Consider the following 10,303-nt stretch of genomic DNA (forward strand, 5'->3'; position numbering starts at 1 on the left):
TCAGTAGGCCTAGCTGTGTGATCATGGGCACATTACTGAATTTCTCTGAGCATCACTTTTCTCACTTGTAAATAATTACTAAATTGAAGGATGGATGTGAAGATAGATATATATACACACACTGCTTGGCACATAGTATACACTTACTATCCAGCAGCCATTGCCTTTATTAGGAGTAATAAAAAATAATAAGTTTACTACCCAATCTAGTAAATTAAAGTACTGAAACTCATTACTAAGATGTGGATTACAGAATATAAGAAAAAAACAATTCAAAGACAATCTAGATAAATTCAAAGGTAACATTTCCATAAAAAACCTCCTAAAATAAATATATTAATTGTTGAATTTGACATTTTCATCCCTTTCCCTAGCAGTACAATTCTAGGCTAGACAGACCAAAAAAAATTCTTTAAAATTTTATTTATTTACTTTTAGAAAGAGAAGGGAAGGAGAAAGAGAAGGAAAGAAATATTAATGTGCAAGAGATACGTCGATCGGTTGCCTCTCGTACGCCCCCAACTGGGGACCTGGCCCCACAACCCAGGCATGTGCCCTGACTCAGAAATGAACTGGCAACCTTTTGGTTCACAGGTCACAGCACTCAATTCACTGAGCCACACCAGTCAGGGCGGCTTCATATTTTTTAATATGGCTTTTTGTTTTCCCCACAAGAGTAGTCATTTTCATAATTAGAAAAAGGCAGAAATAAAAATAAATCTGAGGAAACTTTCATTCTTTATTCACTTCTGATTGTGTAATTTGTTGCAATGAGTATGTATTACTCTTGTAATCTCAAAGAGTTTTTAAAAACAAATCTAGGATACTAGAAAAGGGAAGTAAATTACATGTAGATATCAAAGCAAAAAGAAAAAAAAGGATATGGTGTAAGAATAAGCAAATTAGAAGCTACCATTTATTGGAAAAAACTACATATATCAAAAGATGTGGGTTCATACTGATATATACATCAATGTGGATGAATCTTAAAAACTTCATGTTGAACAGAAGAATTCAGACATAAAAGAATGCATATTGTATGAGTCAATAACAGGCAAAATTAATATGTGAAGATAGGATCAGAACAGTGATTGTCTGTAAGACAGTAGGAGTTGACTAGAAGAGGGTATGATGAAACTTTGAAGGATTGCAAAAATGTTGCATCTCTTGATAGGGGTGTTGCCTACAGGTGTTTACACTGTTAAAACTGATCTAATTATACTTGCATTTCTGTGCATTTCACTGTATGTGAATTTTACCTTTAAAAAATCTCATTAAAAAAGACAGGATTCAGCCCTGGCTGCTGTAGCTCAGTGGATTGAGTGCTGGCCTACGAACCAAAGAGTCGCGAGTTCAATTCCCAGTCAGGGCACACGCCTGGGGTTACTGGCTGGGTCCCCAGTTAGGGGCATGCAAGAGGCAACCAACTGATGTATCTCTCTCACTCATCGTTTCTCTCCCTCTTTTTCTCCCTCCCTTTCTCGTTCTCTAAAAAGAAATAAAATCCTTAAAAAAGACAAATCTCAAATCCATTAGTTGAGTGACTTTAAGGAAGTTACTTAACCCCTCTGAGCCTGATTATCTATAAAACATAACTACTAACATAACTTATCTCTAACGCTAAAAACTGACGATAATGGTACATAGGTCAAAGTGGGAGCACTGTGCTTTGCAAAATTATCACTCAATGAATGCTGAGTGAGTTTTAAAAATAAAGAAGAGGGATAAGTTGGTCTTATACTTCTCACAATTCCACAGATACCTTTGGCATCAGAAATACTATTCCTTAAAGACTATGAGCATTCTTACAAAGGGAAATTTACTTACAGTTCTCAACTGTAAATAGAAGGGAACATCCATGGACATGACATAAGACCTTCTTTTACACAGTTAAACAATTTTTCAAGATACGATTTGAGAGCAAGTTTTTAGACTGAGTACTTGCTAGAACAATGGCATTATCAAGGGTGAAAAGGGTCTCAATTCTAAATGCTTAAGACTACGTCAATTACAAAATTTAAATGTCACTATCATTTATAAGTATGTATGTGTGCACTTACACACATATATTCACTCGAACTGGAACTAAGCTGAACCACTGCTTCTTCCCAAAAGGTCTTTATATTCTAAAAACAAGAAACTTAATTCTGTTCAACGGAATTAATCTTAAACTAAGAGAGTATGTCTCAGACTTTTTAATATTTTACAAAAAAAGTAAAATAGCTTGAAAAATAATTTCACAGGCAAAGTTTAACAGCCACTCCATCAATCTCAAACTGTTTTTCTTTATTACTGTGTGGAAATCATGATGAAGAGCAAACTTTTCTAAGATGCTTCTATATCTGAACATTATTTCCTCTGCAAGCATTCAACAATTCTTGTTTCTATTCTTCTCTTTTCTAATTCAATTCTGTTTGGTTTCTAAGTTAAGAAGAATGTTTCATTTGCATAAATGGTAACTATTCTGAGATACCATTCATAACCATACATTTGAATTTTCTAGAGTACCATTCATAACTTTAAGGGAACAGGAAAAAAAAAACATTCAAATTCACTTTAGTGGTTACTAAGACATGAATGATTATAATGTTATTTGTGGAGGGTTGGTCAAAGGAGAGTGAAGTCCCCAAATGTTAGTACTACCTTGTCATCACTTTATGAATGCCCAAAGGAACCAAGGACCCTGCAGTGACCAATCTACCTATCACAAAAAAATTACTGAGCTTAGAAAAACATGCCCATTGGTTAAATGTGTTTTTTAGAGTTAGAAAGTATGCAGAGACATCAAAAGATACGTTTTGCTCATGAAGCCCAAAAATCAGCAAAGAATCTTGACAATTGCTGGCAAGTTCTCTATAAAACCAATGCTGGTTACCCTTCAGGTGTTAAACTGTTCAGCTATAAGCTTTTCTGAGGAAGTCTTTTGCAAGGTAGTAATATTCTAGTAGTATTTTTTTTAAGATTTTACTTATTTATCTTTAGAGAGAGGGGAAAGGAGGGAGAAAGAGGAGAGGAACATAAATGTATGGTTGCCTCTCGTGTGCCCCCAACTAGGGACCTGGCCTGCAATCCAGCCATGTGCCCTGACTGGGAATCGAACTGGCAACTGTTTGGTTCACAGGCCGGCGTGCAATCCACTGAGCCACACCAGCCAGGGCTCTAGTAGTTCTTTATTCCATCTAATCAGCAGTAGAAACTGATTTTACAAAGATATGTCTCATAAATAATTCAACTATCTATACTGCTCTAATATATTTAAACCAAATTAAAAAATTTGCACAGAATAAAAATAATTGGGCTACTATAAGGTTGTCACCTCCTGATTTCTCTCATTTTTCATTTTTATCCAAAAGTCAAGACAAGAGAGTGTATAACTAGAAAGGAATATGAGGAGTGTGCACCTGTGGACATTTGCACTACCCTACCCTTGATTTACTTCTAAAGAGGGGGCAATTTTGCCATCCAGGGGACATTTGACAATATCTGGAGACATTTTTGGCTGTCACAAGTAGTAAGTAGTAGAGACCAGGAATGCTGCTAAACATGTTACAATGCACAGGAAAGCCCTCCACAATTACAAATTTATCTGGCCCAAAATGTTAATGCCAAGGTTGAGAAACTACCCCAAGGTCCAAAGACCTACCACTCAAAATAATAAATGTTCATTGATTTGAACTGAAAAGACCATGAATTGGAAAAAAAAAAAAAAAAAGACTACCAAGAACAAAGGAGAAGACAGAGGCCAACTTTAGCATCTATTACATCCTTTATTGCATGTTAAATAGCAATCATGCAAAAATAAGCCAATACAGCCCTGGTTGGTGTGACTCAGTGGACTGAGCATCAGCCTATGAATCAAAAGGTCACTGGTTTGATTCCCAATCAGGGCACATGCCCGGGTTGTGGGTCAGGTACCCAGTTGGGGTTGTGCAGGAGGCAACCAGTCAATGTTTCTCTCCCTCTCTTTAAAAATAAATAAATAATATTTAAAAAATAATAATAAGCCAAAACAGTCTGGCCCTGAAGGAGCTCACAGTCAGGTAGGGGGAAGAGTTTTGTAATTTATCTGATATCAAATTTGATAATCTGATAAATGCTTTAAGAAAGGAGAAAACATACAAGGGAGTCACTCAACTTTTCCTGGGAATGCTTCACAGAATAGAGGACATCTTAGCTCAATTCTGAAGGATGAGTAGGAGGCACCTTATTTCACAGCTTAAACGCCTCTTTCCAAACAAAGAGCCATTCGTTTCTTCAGTCAACAAGAAGCTGTGGAACACCAATTATGTTCTGTGCACTGTGTCATGTGTTGGAGACCCAGTCAAATTACAACTTTCCGTATTTCTTCTCTTGGCATCACTGGTGTCCAGCAGTCTGCTTCCCTCACCCAAATCCCCAACAATTCTTGCACTTCTACCTATTCCAAGTTTAGCAACTGTCACCCTAATAGATCTTAGCCAGTAAGGCCACTACTCAAGAATTAAACAAAACTTTGAGCTACCTGTTGACACAGACTAATCCTGGCTAGGTCACAAAACCAGGGTGGTGGTAATGCCGGCAGAGTAGCTAACAATGCAATGACTATGGGTCCCGATCTGCCAACTGTTAGATATGTGTTGTATCTTGGAAAGCTTTCACTTTATCAAAAAATCTGGGGCCTCTTCCACCCTACCCAACTCATGCCAGGACCAACAGTAAATTAATCAGTATGTATCTGTTGAGCTTGCCCTGGCTGGTTTAGCTCAGTGGATTGAGCGTCGGCCTGCGAGCTGTGTCGCTGGTTCGATCTTCCAGTCAGGGTACATCAGAGAAGGAAAACTCTGACTCCAAAAAACCTCCGCTGCCTTGCGGCATACCTCTTCAGGGGAAAGGCTAAGGGAGTAAACCCCGACAGAAAATCCGGAGCCGGAGTCCCTAAGGCGGTTTGACGTTGTAGTCAACACCGGCAACTCCTGCGGCGCACCTGAACCCAAGCTGTATTGACTCCGTCTTTCCCTTGGACCCTTCAGCTGCGAAGAGAGGGGGGGTCTGCTGCGTGGGCAACAGCAGACCCTCCATATTACCCTGCCCAGGCTCTGTAGCTTCAGCATCATCGCAAGATGTCGATTCAACACGGGAGGAGACAGATACCATGTCACTCCCGAGTCGGACTGCACAGCCATTCTCGGCGGTGCAGATAGACTCTTGAGAAGCTACACCATCGTCTCTCGAGACGGACGGCTGCCGACGATTTGTTGAGCACCTACAATGTACTTATGTCAGTGGTTCTCAACCCTGGCTGTACATTGACATCAAAGCTCCCAGGCCAGATATGAATATTTTTAAATGGTAAATTCTGATGCAAAACAAATTTGTTGCCCTGACCTTCAAGCATTATAGAATATAAAAGAAGTATAAGACATAGTTCCTGTCTTGAAGAACTTATCCACAATCACAACACACTTGGAATACGATGTTAGTCCCCTAACTTGTAATCCTTTACAATATTATCTGTGCTTATGAAATAGAAGAAAATGAAGTAATCTGGATAAGAATTGCTCCTATTCCCTAGTCCAATCATATACCAATTTCACCTGCAACTCCTGATACACCTTTCTACACCCCTTCTATCTTCCAGACAAAGACAGTACTATTGTCAGGAACTGTGAGACACCCAAGTACAAGGATAAATTGAGGCCCTCAAATCAGGTGGATATGTAGTGTCTTAAAGTCTAGAATCTCTCAAATTCATACTGTCATGGAGCTTCTTTTAGAAAGAATTCTTTAGTCCTGGCCAGGCAGCTCAGTTGGTTAGAGCATCGTAATGATACACCAAGGTTGCAGTTTCAATCCCCAGTCAGGGGACACACTTAAAAAAAAAAAGAAGAAAAATAAAAAAAGAAGGAAAAAAAAAAGAAAAAAAGTAACCAATGAGTGCATAAATAATTAGTGGAACAACAAATCAATGTTTCTCTCTTTCTCTCTCCCTTACTCTCTGTCTAAAATCAATAAATAAACTTAGCTCTGGCTGGTGTGGCTCAGTGGATTGAGTGTCAGCCTTCGAACCAAAATGTCGCCAGTTTGATTCCCAGTCAGGGCACATACCTGGGTTGCAGGCCAGGTCCCTAGTTGAGGGTGCCTGAGAGGTAACCACACACTGATGTTCCTCTCCCTCTTTTTCTCCCTCCCTTCCCTTCTCTCTAAAAATAAAAAAAAATCTAAAACCAATAGATAAATTTAAATAATAATACATAGTAACTTTTAACCTCCAACAATACCAACACCTCAGTCTATAGTAAGAGTGTCTGAGAAAAGTAGAGGAGACTGGGTTTTTGTAAATTTAGAAGTCCTTGGCCACTTAAGAGAAATCACCCAAATTCATAAGGCTAGTAAACTCAAGTTTCTCATATAGCATATGCTTAAAATAAAAACTCTAAAATATTAAACATATTTTAGTAAACTCCTCTCCAAGATGTGCAAATTGTGATGGCTTCATAAATTAAAAATATACATTTTTTGACACAAATCCCATCCAGCAGTGATGTCTTATACTAACCACCACCCTGAAGGGAACAACAGCTTTAAATTCCGCAAACATGAATCTACAGATCCTCACCTGATAAGTCTTTCTCTGAATTATATGGAAAAAGGTATAACTGAGTATTAGTCAAGCATCTACAACAGGGACCAATGAGGATATTAAAGGTAAATTTTGGTATTTAAGAAAAATGCTAATTGGTACATATTAATTGAAATAAGATTATTATATGAAAGAAACAAAAAATTATCTTCTATGTAATATTGTTTTTAGGAGCCATCACTTTGAAATTAGCTTGGTTTACAATATTTCTTCTTGTAATTGTTCTGTCATCATATAAATTTTATCCACAGAGGTAAACAATCCCTCAACTTCAATTCCAAAATCCAAAAGGTGCAAAAAACAAGTTTTTCATTATTCATTTAGCAGCAAAATCTGATGTGAAATGACACAAGGCTATTTATACTATTTATTTTTTCCCGTTGGTGCAAATATTCTGACATTTTACTACAGAAATGTATTTGATTACAAGGTGCTGCCCCAGACCTCTCTGGGATGTTACACAACCACAATACATGTACCATATTTCGTTTCTAAAATCCAACAATTCTAAATTCAGAAACACTTGCAGCCCCAAGAACTTCTTTTTTTTGGGGGGGGGTGCAAGGATTGTGGACTAGTACACTACTTAAAATTAAATCTTATACAGAAAATATAACCGATACTGAGAATAAAGGTAGATCTTCACATGCAATACATTCAATGTCTTAACAACTATTCACAATACATAATTCTATAAAATAAAGCATTAAAAAGACTTCTAATAGATGTCAATAACCTAACACCATTATGTGTTTTTCAAGTGATGGTGACATCTGCATCATCCAATACCTAGATCAATTCCTCTTAGGTTAACATGCACTAATTTAAATCACATTTAAAACAGACCCAAAGACTGCAACTTGTTAATTATGCTGAGAAAAAGAATCATCCACTGATAAGTAACATATCCAGTAAAATGTTTTTTTTTTTTTTTAAAGTTTATCTCAGAGGGTTTAAGATTCAAAACTATTTTATTTCAGATTATAATTTCTGAACGTTGAACAAGTTACAATTGACTTTCTTGTGAAAGCACAGCATGGGACAGGGATAGCAACAGGGACAGTTCTTAAATATATTTCAACAGGAAGAAGAGTTTCCTTCCTTCCTCCTTCAGTTGCTGCTTTCTGGTTCTAGAATTTCAAACAAAGAAATACATATTGGCCCCACTGCTAAGAAACGCCCTCTTTCTCAGCAACTTCCTCTTCCAATTTTCTTCCCTTCCATTGACAATATCAGAACAATACACAATGACAGTCCTACTGTTTTAATTAACCAAAGCTCTAAGGTTTGGAAAAACTATCCTCCCAATCCTGGTCCACAATCTTCACTCAGCTAGAGGTAGAAAACAGCACCAAGAAACATGCTTAGTCAAAAGTGGGCTATTGAACCTTTTACTCTAGGAATCCAAAGAAATGTGAACAAATGGGACATTTCTCCCATCCCCCCAAACACTTGGCCTTCATATGAAGGAGAAAAAGCTACTGGGCTGGCACCACTCTGCACTAAGTGTCAAGTCTATACTCCTATAATAGTTCATGAATTTTCATCTGTAGGCCACCCAGCCAGGATTCAAACTGAACTCTCTGAAGTTCCAACACACTTCAAAGTGACTTCCACAATTTAGAATTGGTCCTTTCCAACTCACAGACTGAACAAAGGGGAGATCCAGACCCAACCTGTCTCCCAAAAGTGTCTGGGGCGAGACCCCTCCCCCAATTTGTGACAAAGCAAACTTATTAAGTGGACAGAGACTTCCCCCTTGTCCAATGAGCCTCAAACACCTATCCTTGGTAGGTTCTGCACCTTTCTGGGTGACCTTGAGCAAGTTACTTAACTCCTTAACTTAGTTTCCTTATGTGTAAATTCTCAAGGGTAGCTGTAAAAATTAAATAAGAACATATTCCTCAACAAGGTGCGGCACATAGTAGGAGCGCCATAAATGTTCTCCCTTCTCCTCCTTATCCTCCTGAATTCTTCTGGGCCTAAATTTCATAGTCCCAAGAGGCTCCAAGGATTCCTTCCTCTTCTGATTTTATGGATACCTATATAAAACTTCTCCATCTCAGAGGCTCTAGGATCCTGGAGGACCTAGACATCATTCCATCATAGTCTGAGGTCCATCCAAAGCCTTCGTCAAAGAGCCCCTTTAGCCAACTCTTTTTATTCTGCGATTCCATCCTGAGCACATAGGTACCTCCTCTTTACTCTGCGGTACCGCCCTGTACACACAGGTACACACGCATACGTACATACAGTCCCAACCACCACTCGGCAACTTGGCAGGCCAGGGGTTTCAAAGCACCTTAATTCCTTCATGGCCAGTAGACAGAAACTGAGGCTCCGCCTGGGGAAGAACTTGCCCAAGATCTCAGACAACATCTGAGATCCAATACATGGACATCTGCCTGCAAAGCTTCCTGTTTACAAAAGGGGAAACTGAGGCCCAGAGAGGGAAGTGACTTGCCCAAGGTCACACAGCGAGCTGGTGGCAGAGCTAGGTCAGGTTAGGGCACTTTTGAAATATCACGGACTCACGGGCCCCTCCAGTCCCCGAGGGGATCTCCTGGACACTTCCTTACAGGTCTCTACTGGTCCGTGGCTGGAGGCGAAGTCCCCACTCCCGCAGGACCTGGGCGGCTCGGGAGGGGCGGCCCAGCCGGGCCCAGTGCTTCACAGAGGGGCCCGCCAGTGGGGACTTGTTGCTCACCTGGTCTCGCGCAGTCTCCCTCAGCGACAGAAGGGCCGGCTAGGCAACCTTCTCCGCCCAGAGTCTGTTCCCGCAGGCCACCTCACCGGCTGCCACACTGCCGGACCCCCCTCAGTGCGCTACGCCCCCAGCCGAGTTCACCCTGCCCGCATCCGCCATTACGTGCTTCCCCGCCCTGGGACGCAGCCGCACCCCGCCAACGGCCCTGATTGGCTCTCTGCCCCACCCGTCTAGGGCTTTCTGGCATTTCATTGGCCTGCGTGTAATGCCAGTTAAATAGCTACGCAAAAGACGTACTCAAGGGTACTGTCCCGGGAGCTCCACCCGAGCTACTTCCGCAATCGGAGTAAACAGCCGGGGCGGAGGGGCGACAACGAAGTGAAGTGGGAGTCGAGCTTAAACTAAATCGACTCCTAAATTCAAAGTAGGAAAATTCCACGTAAGAAAGTGTAAAAACTCGTACAAAGTGTATCGAAAGACGAATTATTGTTCTTAGAGTTAAAAGAAGCAGTATTTTTGGTGGAGGGGAGGGGCCGAGTTCATGAACTCTCTGTGGGCACCCCTCAAGTTGCAGGTAGGTTTGTCCCTTCCCTTCCAGTCTCTGGCTGGGCAGACACGTAGGGTGAAGAGTGAGTCAGTCACCTACTTGAATCCCAATCCGCAGCTAAAGGATCCAGGCGCGGGCGAGGCCCGAGGTCCTGGGACTGGGAGGTGGTTCTGAAAGGCCAGGGTCATGTGATCTGGCAGTTGATTCAGCCCGCATCTCACTCTGAGACTTAAAAGACTACTCTTGGAATTTATCTGGGTCTCAGTCTTTCCTTCTGCAAAATAGGAACAGTCCAGTGTGCCTCATGTCCTGGAGTGTTTGATGAAGATTCATGTATGAGTGGGTGTATGTGCATCTTAATTATAAGAGGCGCAGTGAGTCTCAAAGGAAGCACTTCTGAACTAGATATCAATGTGACATTCACAAGTTA

General features: G+C 40.5%; 1 protein-coding gene across 1 annotated transcript in view; it reads right to left on the bottom strand.

The window, feature by feature from the left end:
• WASF2 (WASP family member 2) overlaps nucleotides 1–9,500 on the bottom strand; it is a 72,577-nt gene extending 63,077 nt beyond the window's left edge. Inside the window, exon 1 of the mRNA XM_090268883.1 lies at nucleotides 9,327–9,500. The gene's annotated coding sequence lies outside the window, so the exon portion shown is untranslated. The remainder of the gene's footprint in view (nucleotides 1–9,326) is intronic.
• Between the last annotated feature and the right edge of the window lie 803 nt (nucleotides 9,501–10,303).

Source organism: Furipterus horrens, unplaced genomic scaffold (genome assembly GCF_987537825.1).
Source record: "Furipterus horrens unplaced genomic scaffold, mFurHor1.1.pri manual_scaffold_3, whole genome shotgun sequence".
Lineage (NCBI taxonomy): Eukaryota > Metazoa > Chordata > Mammalia > Chiroptera > Furipteridae > Furipterus > Furipterus horrens.